This window comes from Archocentrus centrarchus, chromosome 13 (assembly GCF_007364275.1).
Source record: "Archocentrus centrarchus isolate MPI-CPG fArcCen1 chromosome 13, fArcCen1, whole genome shotgun sequence".
Taxonomy (NCBI): Eukaryota; Metazoa; Chordata; class Actinopteri; order Cichliformes; family Cichlidae; genus Archocentrus; species Archocentrus centrarchus.
In genome coordinates, this window is record NC_044358.1 from 8,395,692 (window position 1) to 8,411,834 (window position 16,143).

The 16,143-nt window shown below is 41.4% G+C and overlaps 1 protein-coding gene across 1 annotated transcript in view; it reads left to right on the forward strand.

Annotated features, from left to right (window-relative positions):
• The window catches only part of slc8a2b (solute carrier family 8 member 2b), a 219,777-nt gene that overhangs the window by 48,679 nt on the left and 154,955 nt on the right, over window positions 1-16,143 (forward strand). Inside the window, exon 2 of the mRNA XM_030744139.1 lies at window positions 11,443-11,482. The gene's annotated coding sequence lies outside the window, so the exon portion shown is untranslated. The remainder of the gene's footprint in view (window positions 1-11,442; window positions 11,483-16,143) is intronic.

Below are 16,143 nucleotides of genomic sequence, written 5' to 3' on the forward strand. Positions count from 1 at the left end.
TCAGTCATGTGAGAGTGTTTGGTTGTGTTGCTTATGCACATGTCCCAGATGCTGAAAGGCGAAAACTAGACAAGAAAGCAGTAAAGCTCAGATTTGTGGGCTATGCAAGCAACGCAAAAGGTTATCGTTTGTTCGATGAAGAGAAGAGAAGAATCCTGATTCGAAAAGATGTCATCTTTAGTGAGACAGAATTTGACTGGAAAAATGAGGTGGATGCTTCCTGTCCAGAAAAGGGAGTGACTATCATCACAGAAGAAAAGGAAACAACTGATGATGAAATCACTGTCGATGAAACTGTTAAAAAAGGGAGTAGAATCAGAAGTGCACCAAAGAGATATGGATATGATGAGTTTGCAGATATGGTGACTATTGATCATTGTGCTAATGTGTGTTCTGTCACAGAACCTGGTACACTGAAAGAAGCATTAAAGAGTCCAAATGCAAAAGAATGGCAAGAAGCGGCTGATTTGGAATACGAGTCACTGCTAGAAAATGAAACTTGGGATCTGGTGGAACTACCAAAGGACAAAGTGGTTGTAGGGTCAAGATGGGTGTTCAAAGTCAAGCATCAAAGTGATGGAGAAGTGGAGCGATACAAGTGCAGACTTGTTGCCAAAGGCTACTCACAGCTGTATGGTGCTGACTACAATGAAACCTTTTCACCTGTGATACGTTTTAGCTCAATTCGTACATTATTATCCTTTGCCATCCAGAATAACCTACATGTGCATCAAATGGATGTTGTCACTGCATTCCTAAATGGACACTTGGAGGAAGAAGTATACATGGAACAACCTGAGGGATACATCAAACCAGGTCAGGAGCACCTTGTGTGCAAGCTAAAAAAAATCAATCTATGGACTAAAACAGTCTCCTCGTTGTTGGAATAAAGAATTCACACAGTTCATGAAGGATCTTGGATTTAAGCAGAGCACCTCAGATCCTTGTGTGTTTGTGAGGTCATCACAGGAGCTGGAGATCATTGCAGTCTATGTAGATGATCTGATGTTGATTACAGAGTCAACTGAAAGCATGGATGAGTTAAAACTAGCTCTCCAGGAGCACTACAAAATGAAGGACTTGGGTGAGCTGTCCTATATCCTGGGCATCTCAGTTGTTCAAGACAAAGAAGAAAACTGCATCGCTCTTCATCAGAAGCAGTACATTGAAACCATTCTTCAGAAGTATGGGATGGATAAAGCAAAAACTGTTGCAACCCCCGCTGACATCAGTGTAAAGCTGAAAAAGGATGATGGTGTCAGTAATCCTGTCAATCCAAGTATTTACCAGTCCATGGTAGGAAGTCTGCTGTATGCAGCGATGACAACAAGACCAGACATAACACAAGCAGTGAGTACAGTGTCAAAATTCAGTGCAAACCCAAATACTGCACATCTGACTGCTGTAAAGAGAATTTTTCGATACTTAAAGGGCACAGTTAACCTTGCTCTGAAGTATGACTGTACAGGGAACAAAGATCTGATTGGCTTCTCTGATGCTGACTGGGCTGGAGATCAGGATGACCGGCATTCAACAACAGGCAACATATTTCTGCTGGGTGGAGGAGCAGTGAGCTGGCTAAGCAAGAAACAAGCAACAGTTGCACTTTCAACAGCAGAAGCTGAGTATGTTGCTCTCAGTCAAGCAGCTCAAGAGGGTACCTGGCTGAGAAGATTACTAAATGATCTAGGTATGGTCACAACGCCTACAGTGATTCTGGAGGACAATCAAGGAGCTATTGCAATAGCAAAGAATCCAGTGAACCATTCAAGAACCAAGCACATAGACATTCGCTATCATTACATTCGTGAGTGTGTGCAGAACGGTGTAGTCAAGTTGGAATACTGTCCAACAGATGACATGAAGGCAGATATCTTGACAAAACCTCTTACAAGACAGAAATTTGAGTATCTCAGGAGAGAGATTGGACTTGTCCCGATGTAAATCTGTAATAGAATGTCTTGCTGTGTGGATTTGTTATAAAATGGGCAATATTTTTTTGTTGGATATAGCAAGACAGAAGTAAACTATAAACCGGAAGGAATAATAGGTTAGTTTTTGCAAGTTGAGTTAAATTTATTATTTCAGCATTACCTTGTGTCTTAGAACCATTGTAAAATTAAGTGGGAGTGTTGAAATATGAAGCAGTAATTTGTTCAATGGTTGTTAATGGAGTGGCTGTTGTGCTGCCATCTGTTGCGTCTGCTAAGTACTGCATCCTTGTTGTTCTGTTGTGTTAAATAAAAATGGCTGCTTTCAACAGTAACCAGGTAAATATTAAAAAAAAAAAAAAAGAGTTCCAGACCCATTTAATGGTCTGAAACAATGATAACCAAGTACAAAATAACCATTAAATAGCCATTACTGACAGCTATATGTGTGGATTCATCATTCTAGAGAATAAAAATTAAAAATGTGTGTGACTTAGCCCTGCACTGATTGCTGTCAGTATTTTGGAATATACAATAACTTTATTAACAAATTCATTAAGAGAGCAGTAAAACACCAACAGACCATATGTTGAAGTGTCAGTGTGATTCTGTCTCCTTTCTTCCCCCCTTAAACTGTACTACAATCTGCTGCAAATCAGGAATATTTGTTTCTGTGCTTACTTGCTTTTTATTCATCTGTAGATACACTTAGTACCCCCCCCCCCCCCCCCCCAATCTCCTGAGTTATTTGGGACACCAAACATCAGAGAGAATCCATGACAACAGTGTTGGAGCTGATTGAATTTATCTAGAACAGCTAGCAGGAGAAAACAAAAACAAGCATAACTGTAATTCAGTCCGTGCCGTGCCCGAATGTGTGCACCAGTTGTCAGCTGATGAAGGGAAGAAGCGGATGGCCATTTTTAATTTGTCTCTGAACTTTTCTTCTTTCAAATGTTAAGATTAGATGTTGCCTCTAATCCTTTGAATGCAAACACTGGGAACAGAAATTGGTTTTATATATTGTATTTTGTTAGATTCTCTTAAACCATCTCCATATCTGATATAATTCCAGTGCCACTAATGATGGATACAGCTAAGACATTAGGAAGAAATCAGTCTGGTAACCCTATATCAGGTAAATCAGTCTGCTGATTAGCCTGATATCACAATTTGCAGGTCATTACACTCAGTTTCCATTTTGAGCCTGACATTTTTTTTTTTTGCCAAGTTCCATGAGAGATGGAATTTGATTTGCCACTACAATCACTACAGATCACACTCATGCAATGTCATTCCAAGATTCATTTAACAATTCCATCCATCCATCCATCCATCCTCTTCCGCTTATCCTGTTCAGGGTTGTGGGGGGTCTGGAGCCTATCCCGGCTGCCATAGGGCAAGAGGCAGGGTACACCCTATACAGGTCACCAGCCTGTTGCAGGGCCAACACAGAGAGACAGACAACCATTCATACTCACATTCACACCTATGCACAATTTAGAGTGACCAGTTAACCTAACCCCACTAACTGCATGTCTTTGGGCGGTGGGAGGAAACCGGAGTACCCGAAGGAAACCCATGCAGATGTGGGGAGGACATGCAAACTCCAAATAACAATTCATCTTTATTTCAATTCAATTAAATTTTATTTATATAGCGCCAAACCCTAACCCTAACCCCTTAACCAGGAAGTGAAACTCTTGAGATTAAGAATATCTTTTACAATAATGCCTTAGCATGATGGCTGGAGAAAGCATGAGGAAAACATGCAAACTCCAAACAGGAGAACCCTGACTGGGTTGTTGTGACATAACAGTGCTAACCACTGAGCCACCATGCTACCATGTTGGTTGGCATTTGCGCTACTAGAAATAGTCAGCGTGGCTAGGTAGCTTCCGATTGCTAGAGCGTGCCAGCAGCACACATGATGCTGACCCAGTAGTGGTGAATGTGTCACATAATTAACTGTGCTTTGGTGCAGTCCAACAGAGTTAAGTTTGTTCTAATGAGCTGGCAGGTTATAAACAAGCTAATGTTGGACATTTCTGTTCTGACTTGTACCTGTCAGGTGATATCTGGAAAAGTTCAGTGCTTGTTCAGCCATAATACCTGCTTTCCTTTTCTTTCTGATGTTAAAAATGTGGAGCTATCTGCAGTGATGAATCTTATAAATAAGGGAGTTAGCTTTCAGTTATAATTAGTACTTTGTTTGCCTTATTTTGAATCCTTTAACATTTAAATTGCAATCTGGCCACTGTCTCACCACAGATGTTTTCAAATCCTTACAAACTGGAAAAGATTCTCCATCCATCAGCCTCTTTTATCACAGTATTTCTTGTCTGGTGCCTGCTGTGGCTTGTAAGCCACTCTCCAGAACTCCCGACCGCCCTCTGATCAACACATGCTGTTTGAGGGATTGCTTGTCATTTTGAATTTGGGTCCTTTCTTCTTGCCTCCAGATTGTTATAACATTAGAAACCTCTCAGCAGTTATTCTTAAATTTAGCTTAGTTTGCTTCCCATGCAAGTAGCCCAATGACCCCATTAATTAGGACCTTCTAAGATGACTGTGATGGAGAAAACATCAGTCTTCCTTAAACTATAATCTCCTCTCTGTCCATCAGGTATACATCTATCCAAAAACCTCTGCCTCAGTCTACTCGTTACTGTTGGTTTAACAGCAGTATGAGTCTGAACCCATAGGCTTGGTGCTAATGGGTTTCTGAATGACAAGAGTAGAAATATGTTCTAATGAGCCCAAGTCCCAGAGTGATAATATTCACCTCAATTTAGAGTTCTGTGTTGAACCTGCCCTTCATCTCTTCGTCTTGTCTTTTTCACACATACACAGAACAACACAGCAACTGGAAGTAAAGCAGACGCAAATATGATCATCATGCTGAAATAATTCTCACAACATTTTAGTGTCTGGACTGCTGTAATTTGGAAAACACATCAAGGGAACAGTTTATCCATCCCAGGATAGGGTTACTGGGGCCCAACCCTGGAGCCCGGCCCGGGGAGAGAGCTCAGGGAGAACATCTGGTGGCCAGGCATTAGACCGTGGTGCCCAGCCGGGCGCAGCCCGAAGAGGAGACAATGGCCCGACCCTCTTGTAGGCCCACCACCAACAGGGGCATCGTAGGGGTCGGGTGCAATGTGTGTTGAGTGGTGGCCAAGGGCGGAGGCCTTGGCAGACCAATCCCTGGCTATTGAAACTGGCTGGACTCTGTTCCAGTCTGGAGTTGCCCTCGGTGAGAGGCGGCGAGCTGGGGTGGGTATTCTTGTATCCCTTCGGCTCCAATGTTGGAGTTTTCACTGGTTGACAAGAGGGTTGCTTCCCTGCGCCTTATGGCCGGGTAATGGATCCTGACTGTTGTTAGCGCTTATGTGTCAAATGACAGTTCAGAGTACCCAGCCTTCTTGGAGTCGCTGGATACTTAAGGGTGCCAAGACTGAAGACACATGAATTTAGTCTCTGAATCTGGGTTAGTTTATTTCTTATTTCTCTTTGAGACGTACTTTTGAAGATCTGAAGCCTGTGTAGTTTTGTCTGATCTTACAATGGTTAAAAAAAAATCCATCCAAAATTCATAAATCGAAAGCAAAATCAACTGCTTCTGTTAGTGGACCAAGCCCTACGGTACCTCTGATAGCATTTTTCAAGCATTCTTCAATGACTACTAACAATCGGACAAACCAAACTGATCACTTGACCTAACTTAACTAACCAATAGCACTGTTATGTCACAGCAACATATAAGTGCACAGAATCTTCCATATATGTAGTGACCGACAGAGATCAGTTTTTCTTCTTAAGACTCAAATAAATAGAGCTGATATTTGCTGACCAAGAACATTTCAGTACTTCTAAATCCTGGAGATCCTGGGGCCATCTCTTCTCGAGCTAAATTCCTAAAATTTAGGATTTTATGGAGTTACAGAGGGGCAGGATGGTGGTTTGTTTGAAGAGCAACAGAAACAAATCAATGTGAGTCGAATGGCCTGCTTACTCTGGCCTGTGAGCAAAATCTCATATTAGTGAATATGTCAGCTATACTTCACTTTATTGACTTAGTCTTTATATATTTATGTGTAATTGCGTGTGCTAACTCTGCTCTATTATTACCCAGGAAGCAACATTGTTTATTGCTGAGTTCCAGCAATATTGTCTGCCCTGTGACAGCAAGTGCGTGTTTTATGTGTGCAGTTAGTGTCCTTATATAGGTTTATACCTGCCTCTTTTGTTTACTGTTGCACTCTGTGGCATTATTATTATTTGTCCTAGAACTGAGTGTGTTTGTGTGTGTTTGTGCGTGGGTGTGGGTATGTTTCTGTGTTTGTAGTTGCTGGCAGCATAATAAGACAGGGGAGACAACATGTGGCTGACGGCTAAAGAAAAAAAAAACAAGACCACACAAAACACATCAGATGCACTAAATCACCTTTCTCTCTGCGCCTAGTTGACATGTCTTTTTCTATGTTCCTTTCTGTTTCTTCTGTACCTGTCTTACCACACACACACACACACACACACAAACACAAACAGAAACAGAACAGGTTATATTTGCTTATTTTGTCTTGTAACCTAGCAATGAAAAGCACATTTTAACAACATAACAATGTTGCGTTATACAACAGGACAGCATATTTGTGTGTGTTGTGCATCACTTCACTGCTTATGGGTCTAATTTCATATTGATGATGCTTTTCAGAAATCCCGTCTCTTCGGTGCATCAGAGTAGATTGCATCCAGCATTAAGAAGTTTTGGTTTTGTTCTACCTTGCCAGTTAATTCTTACCTCACCAAAGGTTAATTAAAGGGCAAAACACAAATGCAAAGGTGTTACTACTGAAAAATGATTAAAAAAAAAAACAATGTTTTGGTTTAATTGGACCTAAATGACACAAAATGACAAAATGGTTTTACTGCAATTTATTGCAATGAGCTGACATTTTCCATTTTATAGCTGCATGTTGGAAATGTCACAAACTAGTGCTGCAAAATCAATCTGTTAACACACTTGCAATAGTAGAGCTTTCTGTGTTTTTGTCAGCTGCCAGCAATGCCTTGATGGTGTGGTACTGCAGTGGTTAGCATTGTCACCTCACTGCAAGAGAGTTCGGGTTCAAACCTGCATGAATGATTGTCTGTCTCTCTGTTTAGGGTGTACCCTACCTCTCAATGTCAGCTGAGAGCTGCCACACTCAATTGGATAAGAAGTTAAAAGGATGGAAGAATGGAAGATGTGGCATAAGCTTCTGGTTTGTCAGCCAGGACGACATGGTTTGCATGGTTTTTGTGTTGTGCGCTTTGGTTTGCTTTTGTTATTGGACTCAGAGTTTAGTATTTTTCACCCACTGGTTAGGTTTACTGTAGGTACTATTTGGTGAGGGTTAGGGTTTGGGGTCAGATATGCCTATCTGCAACAGCAAACTTGAATATTAAAAAATTATGAATTGGGAATGACAAGCTCAACTCACCAGGATAATAACCCAGTGGCTCCAGTGCACCTTGTAGGTAAATGTAGCCATATCGACGACTGTGACATAATAACGTGGGCTGATTGGGAAGCTACAATTATTGCCTCATATTCATGTGCATATAAAAACAAGTTCAGGTGTTTTGTGAGTGCACAGTGACCATACCCATAAGATGTCTTGTTGATGAGAGTCAGACAGGTGGATGGACAGCCCGAAAACATAATGCCTCAGGTCACAGCTGGTGGCACCGCAGAGGTATAACATGCATATGACAACATGACATCCTACTCTATCCATCTGCTTATTCTCACTGCCCATAACAAAAAGATAATCAATTGGTTTCTATTTGGACAGTAGCATACTTTAAAATCATCAGTGATCTGTGCATTGATTACCAGCAAGCAGCCTCATGAGATCATAGTTTTATTATATCACCATGTCAATATGACTTTTAGCTAAATTATTTAGCCCAAAAAAAGATCAAACATTACAAACTAAACAATCATAAAATCCTTCAGTTACTAGCCCCAAACCTTAGTTATTGTAAGAACAGTAATACTACTACTTTTACTACTACTGCTATTAATAATCTAATTGGTAACTTTCAGAGACTTATGTGATGACCATATGATGTGTGGAACTGTGCAGAATGTGTTCTACATGAAGCTCTGATAAGGAAAAGCTAATGAACAAATCAAAGAGAACATGCATAAATACATGGCAGCAGTTAGCCAGTAGCAGACTCTGGTCAGAGTTCAAGAGGATTTCACAAACTCTAAAAGGAACACATTTCCAGAAGTCCCACTCACACTGAATTTTTTGGTCCTCTTCATGTTTCCTTCAGCTCTCAAGTACCCTTTAAGGAAAAGCTCCATTAGCATTCAAATGAGAGCCTCACATGAAAACCCCGTAATTGTTGCTTCTGCATTTGTGCATGAGGTGGCAAGAGGCCTAAAAATACACTGAACTTTTGTAAAGAGCTTGAGCAGCTGACCTACTGCATGAATCATTTTTAAAATAGCTTTCCAAAATGTTTGGGTTTTTTTTGGAACAGTGTCATAATAATGTCACATTTTATTTGCTCTTGTGTTCAGGTGTGCCTGTTGGCTCAGGCAACAATTGAATCACTGTTAGTACTGAGACATTGTCATTTAGCAGGTGCTTTTGTCTGTCTTTGGGATCGTCTGCATGCCAGGAAACTTACTTTTGGGAAACGGGAATTGAGTGTTGAAAGTCTGGCAGCCATCCAGAGTCCATCATCAAGGTGGTGAGGTTTCCATAGTGTGGGAACCAGCCAGATACTGTAGCTGCTTTCAGTTAGATGACAATGTTTGCTGTCATCCAACAAGAGGACATAAAATGTAATTTTTATCTGGAAATATGGAAAGTAGTTTTTTAAAGATGGGGACACACAAAATTTACCAAGGATAAATTAGAATTAAACTGCAAAATGTTATGGTCAAACATGCAGCAGATTTGTCTTTGACTGCTGAAGTGGCCCACAGTTCAACCAGATGGGCAGCTTTGTTTTCATTTCAGAGCAATCTGTCACTTACAGGTTGTTAGCAGCAGCCTTTACACAGCTGATTTCTGCTTCTGTTGGCTCCTCCGAGGGAGTAACATGCTCTTCAGCCTTGTACAGCCCAGTGTCCCAGGAACTCTGCTGGCTTTCATTCGCAGTGCTCACTTTGTACCAAGCTTCTCTCACTCCTAGCTCATCACATTTTGACACTTGGCTCTTAGGTGTCGCAGCATAACACACTGAGTAACCATTTAGCAGCATTTTTCACTTTTTTGCCAATTTGGTATTCTAATAGGCTTCAAAAGAGCTCCCTTGCTGCTGACATTATTGCCAATAAAGCAAAAAAAAAAAAAAAAAATGTGCTCTGCAGGTGTTGTCAGTTAAGAAAGAAGTTTGGCTTGTAGTTGTGGTGAAATTTATCTTAATAAAACTTTTTTCCAAAGTTGAACCACATAATTTTATTACCCTGTCTTCTAGCATCTTGCACCCTGCTGTTACTGTGCCTGTGAGCTGTCTTTCAGTCCAGCCTTATCCAGCCATTGGCAGGATTTTTCAATATCAGCCACTTCTTCTACCTGCTGGTGGTACATGCTGTGCAGAGGCCTGTGCTTCCATGATGGTTCCTGTTCTTGCTCCTATTTTTTCTCTGGTTTCTGCTGCCTGAGGTACTCATGGATCTTTGTTGTTTCATCCAGGATAGTGGTTCTGACACTCACTAGTCCTCGGCCTCCTTCCTTCTGCTTAATGTACAGTCTCAGGGTGAAGGATTAGGGGTGAAACCCCCCATGCGTGGTAAGAAGCTTCGTTGTCAAGATGTCAGTGGCTTCTATGTTTTATATATATATATATATATATATATATATATAAACCTACTTTTTTATGATGAGGGATGAACTGAACTAAAAACTTTTAGCTAGAATTGAGCATTATAGCACCTCTTTAACTAGACATCTTATCATATACTGCTGGCCTGTAACTGATGAAATCTGTGAGTAAAGACTTCAATGCATCCCAAGGTGTAATAAAATGTGTTTCTCTTCTGTGTCTCCCCATGGTGCACTGCCAAGAGACTGATAAAGTTCATGTTAGGAGATTGGAGGCTTTCTTTTTCTTTACTCTCTGATTTGTTTCGTTTTTTCACTTACATTCTGCCTCACACTCCTGCAAGTGCCTTATACTGTAAGACAAAACCCTTACAATAGTAAAAAGAAGATCCCGATGTTCAGATAATCCCCTATGAACAACACTTGGTGACGGTGTGGAGGACAAACTCCCCTTTAACAGGAAGAAAGCTCAACCAAAGTCAGACTCAAGGAGGGACAGCTATCACACAAACTACAGGAGAGGTGACATTGAGTTGGGAATGACAGACCTGTCTCACTAACCTGCCATAGCCTGCAGCATCAGGGTGCAGACGCTGAAAGGCACCTTGTGTGTAAACGCCAGCATCTTTGACATAATGAGAACAGCCTGATGCATCTCTAAAAAAAAAAAAAATACTCTGTGGCATAACCCTCGCCTCTCACTGTCATTATGGAGCTTTCTTTCATTTATCAGCTGGCTCTTTGGCTGTGGGTGCTTTACCCACTTTCTAAACCTCTTTTTACTCCTTTCTCTGTTGCCTTCTTTCTGTTTCCCTCTCTGTCTCTCTCACACACACACACACACACACACACTTTGTTTTCTCTTCCTTTTGTGCACACCGATCAATAATCCAATCTATACGCCCTTTCTCCCTGAGAGAGGAATGTTTATCACTACCTCAGGAAAGACAGATAGGCAGGCAGACATGTTGGTGAAGAAGCTGCTGAAGTCTTGGCAAGCCGTTGCTTCACTGGTCCCCACAAACCACTGAGACATTCGTATTGCCATCCTTTTAAAGGCTGGATGTTCTCTGTTTTAACATTTGATTTACCCTGATAGGTCCTTTAAACTGTGTTTTATTTATCAAGACACAGGCAGAAGTCAGGAAGATGTAATTGCATAGACTGGAATACTGTAAATGAAGTGCTGACATTCGAAAGGATTAAAGTCAATGATAAAAAAATGTATTTTCAGAGATCATGTGCCACAGGAAAGAGCACTGAAGCCAAACCAGTAGAAACTGCTGGAGTTGTTCTCAGTGGAAGTATTAGCTGCGGATTCTTTGAGTGATTTTCTGTAGGCGCAGTGGAGACAAATCCTTTATAGCCAAACAGCAAAACAAAGCAATTTCTTTTCATTGATCTGTTTACTTTGGTTGAGTATTTCAGGACATTAAGGCTGAGGAGAAGCTGCTTTAGTATAGGTAGGATGCTGCACAGTGGGAAAGCCTTTCTGAGGAGATGTTTGTTTTGCAGTGGTTCATTTGAAAAGTAGATTTTAGAGCGTCATCAGGTCCGGAACATGGATGTGTTCCCGATGCGAATATTGTTTTTATGACCAAAATTAAAAGATAAATCGTATGTTGTGTAATTTGCTGTGTTCAGAAAATCTACTAATTACATTTTCTGAACTGTTGCAGGGCAGCTGAACTCCTCCACGACCCCATGAGTCTGGTTTGGGTAAGTAAAATGTCTTTGTGCGTTTGTGTGTAAATAAGTTGTGTTGTCACACACATGCGGTCTACAGTATGCAAACTTTTAATGAGCAGTTGCTTTATGCATGAACAAATGCTTCATGGGGAGAGATTCAACCACACACACACGCGCACACACACACACACGCACACACGAGTCCCAGTGAGCGAGTCACAAAGAGGCTGCTTTGTTACTGAAGCCAGCTCGCTCTCTGGTTTTATTCCTTCACTCTGAATACTAAACATCTCACTGCTGTTATCCAAGCCAGGAGACTCAGGTCTGCCCTCTGCGTCAGTGTGAATGTGTGTGTGAGTGCGTGGATGAAAGAACTGTTGACACTTTAACCTCTGATTATGTGTAGGTTTATTTTATATGAACAAATAAAAACTGCATATGTGCGAGTCATCCCTCCAGGCTGCATGTGATGTAGCAGCATGTAACAAGAGAACAGGGACTTGTTGCCAACAACCAACAGTTTGTACCAGTTTTTTTTTTCTTCCTCTTTTCACATTTCTCCTTTCTGCTGTTTTTCTCTCTGCTTTTTCTTCCATTTCAAACTTTTCACTCTTCTTCTGACAAAGCAACTCTGGAGGTTTCGTTCCCAAATGAAGACTTTGGGGTTCATGTTCCTGTCTATTGCAGTCTGATACCCAGAAATTCAGCAGAATACCTTTACACATCATCTCATGTTGGCGGTACTGGCAATAAGGAAAAGTGACTGCAGAAAGTGCCAGCTGTTTTCCAGTTTGCCTATAAGCTTAGCTCATGAAAATGTCAACAATCTGAACAAACAGTGTGACACTATGTCAGCACGGGATCATGGGATTCAGTCCCTTTTCATTCAGGCAGATGTTTGCTGGAGCAATATACAGCAATATAAAAACACACATGAAAAAGTAAATATAGAATCTAGAAAACATCCTCAGTTTGGTAAAACATGCTGAAAGTAGAACAGAGAAAAGAGAGGAGGAAAGGATTCCTGCTTGAATACGCTGGTAGGCTTTTCTGCAGGTTCTTGCTGCACTTGTGTCTGAGTTCTCCACAACTACTCCAGTTTACAGTTTACTCTAATGTTTCAGGTTACTGAACAAAGCATTTTGTACATGTGTGCCCCATACTAGACAGATGAGTTCTGTTTAGCTTCTTTGAGTGCTTCGTGCTAACAGTGCTGCACTGAAGATGAATCCAGTTAATGTTGAACAACAGTTACTTTTATGATTACAACACAAAAAAAGGACAGACTGAGTTTATAATGCAGAGCTGTTAGATTAAGGAAGCGGCCTGCAGTGGAATCAGACTCATAATTAAGACAGAAACAATCACGGCCCAGTGTATATTCCATTTTGTTTCAGGGAAGCGTAAAAATGCTCGGTTTGTATTAACCGAGGTGTTTACACAGCGAGTGGAACAATCAGCTGACAGCAGTCATGGCTGATCAGCTACAAACTGGTTGTCAGCTACAAGCACATTGATGAGTGCATCTCTAATTTAAATCACTCTCTAACCTCTCATTTAAAAAAAGCCACTTCAATGACGGAGCAAGATTTTTCTTATGCAATTAAATGTCTTCTTTCTTCATAATTTTGATGTAATTCTTGGGTCACTGCATCCTTTTCCTTTTCATCAGCCGTGTCTTCTTTACCTCTTTGTATCTCCTGTCCCTGCCTCTCTTTCACATCATATTTCTCTGTAATTTTCTTCCTGATTGCTGAACTGTTGTCCTTGTTTCAGAAATGTAGTTAACCTCATGCATTTTATAGAAGTAATTTTACTTCTCTGTCCTCCCCCTCCTTCCTTCCCTCCATCTCTGAAATGTAATGGTGACAGTGATTGGGGACAGCTCAGACAATAATGTGAAATATAGCTTAGACCAGAGGAATCACTTCCAATGATGTGGGCAGTGGTCCAGTAGGATGAGATGCCAAACAAAGACATCAGGCCATTTCTTCTCCAGTGTTGCACACATTGATTATTTTTTATACCCAGCTGAATTATCTCATCCTCATTAATACTTTATTACTTTCACATTTTATTACACCTCAGAGCAACATTTCTTTTTTCTGTCGATGTGCCTGCTCTGTGTGTCTGTGTCCAAGCTTGTGCCCTGTGTGAGAGGTGTGTATGAACTGCAAATTAAATTTATCTGTGATCATCACTTCATTAACTCCATAAAGATAACATAGATGAAAATTCAAAAATCCCTCTGAGTTACAGCAAGTGTGTCTGTCTCTCCCTGCTTTGTAGTTTGTCATTTTTTTAAGCCTGTCTTGGCAGCTTTTACCATCAGAATCATGATCTCAATGCACTGTTGTGCCAAACATATTTAAAATAAGCTCTATGGATTCTTTATAGGCTCCTCTTGTTAGCGTTTTATTCATTTGTGTTATTATCCACACGCTGTTGTGTGTTTGTTTTGTGTGAGTGAGCCAGAGAATGTGCATGTCTGTGTCTCTGTCATGACCCCCCCCCCCCCCCCCCCCCCAAGAGCATTGACGACCCAAATACAGCAGCATGCCCACTCCAGCAGAATGGAGAGGGAGGCCCCAGATGCAGCCCCCTCAGCTGAGGGGCATGAGCCCCAGAGAACCAGAGGGCCTGGGGACCTGGCCCCCAGAGGCTGGCTCCCCCAGCACAGGCCGGCAGTGGGGCCCTAGGGCCACAACCCCCAAAGGTCATTTTCAGGGTTAGGCCACACCCCAGAACCCCAAAGCACCCACCCCCCGGGGGTGGGGGTACGGTGGGTTTGTTCAGTGGGGAACGGTAGGGAGGGGTAACCCCCGCTCATGTAGTTTATGTCTGAGATAGATGGATCGATAATTTTTACTTTTTGATTCCACGAGAGAAATTACTGTGTTATAGCAGTAGCATAAATAATGAAAATAGTAATAATTTAAAATAAAAACAACATTGTTAAAAATGAAAGTAAGACAAGCTCATAGTGAAGGCCTAAAAATGTGAGGTAGTGCAAAATCTTTCTATACAACAGTGAAAAAAAATAAAGACCAAGTCAGAGAGTCAAGGCTGAGATGGAAAAGAGGAAGAGCTCAGAGGAGAATCGTGGATGGAGTGAAGGAGGACATCCTGAGGGTCGGTGTGACAGACAGCGTGAGATGGAGGCAGATGATCCACTGTGGTGATCCCAAAAGGGAGCAGCTGAAAGAGGAAGAAGATAATAAAAATGAAGTTTAATAAAAAAAAAAGAGTAAAATAAGACTGAGATTGTGCAATAGAGAATTCTAATAAATCATGGCATTAATAAATATATGTACACTATAAACCTAAGAAGCAGCAGCAAGAATGTTTGATACAGAACCCTGTAAAAAGAAACGTGACGCTCAAGAGGATCCAGCAACAAAGGTGGTGTTAGAAGCATCATCTCAGGATACTGAGATTTACTTTTAGTTACTTACCATACCATACCAGTTTATTTATAAAGCACCTTAAAACAACAAGGCTGGCCAAAGTGCTGTACGACACATCAATCACAGCAACAAGCACAGACATAGGACAGAACAATATAAAAGACACACCAATAATGAGCACAGTATTAAAAATTTAAATACTTAAAATATCAAAAAGTTTTTAAAATAAGGAACTACAAAACAGAAAAATTAACTTAACACCACAGTCACAGTCTCACACTGGGTCGAAGGCCAGGGAGTAAAAATGTCCTTTTAAGCGAGATTTAAAAACAGCAGGTGATTGAGCCTCTCTTACATATAATGGCAACTCGTTCCATAATTTTGGAGCTGTAACTGCAAAAGCTCGATCTCCTCTGTGTTTGCGTTGCGACTTTGGAACACATTGCAGCATCTGGTCTGCTGACCTAAGGGAACGAGATGGAGCATAAGGGAGCAGCAGTTCAGACAAATCCAAACGGGCATGACCCTTTAAGGATTTAAAAACAAAAAGAATTTTAAACTGGATTCGAAATCGAACTGGAGCCCAGTGAAGAGAAGCCAAGATTGGGGTGATGTGCTCCTGCTTTTTTGCCCCAGATAAAAATCGGGCAGCAGGATTTTGCACCCGCTGTAGGTGAGCAATAGAGGCCTGGCTGAGTCCAAACAAAAGCGCATTACAGTAGTCAAGGTGAGACGTTATAAATGCATGTAGCACTGTCTCAAGATTACCTTTGGAAAGAAAAGGCTTGATTTTTTGATAGCAGCTGAAAAAAAAGCAGGATTTCACTACTGCATTTACCTGAGCGTCGAGCTTTAATGTCGGGTCCATTTTCACACCTAAATTTGTGATAATGGCCTTCTCATATGGGGCCAGGGAAGAAAGGTCACCACATGGGATGCTGTCAGTGCCACTGGGCCTAAACAACATAATTTCAGTCTTTTTGTCATTTAAACTTAAAAAATTCAGTGACAGCCAACCCCTGAAAGGCAATCCAGGAGGGGCTGGATAGAGCATACACCGGAGTGCCTCAGTGGGAAATAGACTTGGCAATCATCGGCATAGCAGTGAAAAGACATTTCATGTTTCCGAAAGATAGTGCCAGTTGGCAACAGGTACAACGAGAAAAGGAGAGGCCCCAAAATGGAGCCTTGTGGAACCCCCCAGGGGAGATCAGCAGAGGCCGACTTACAGTCATCAATACTGACACAGAAACTTCTGTCGGCGAGGTAGCACCTAAACCACTG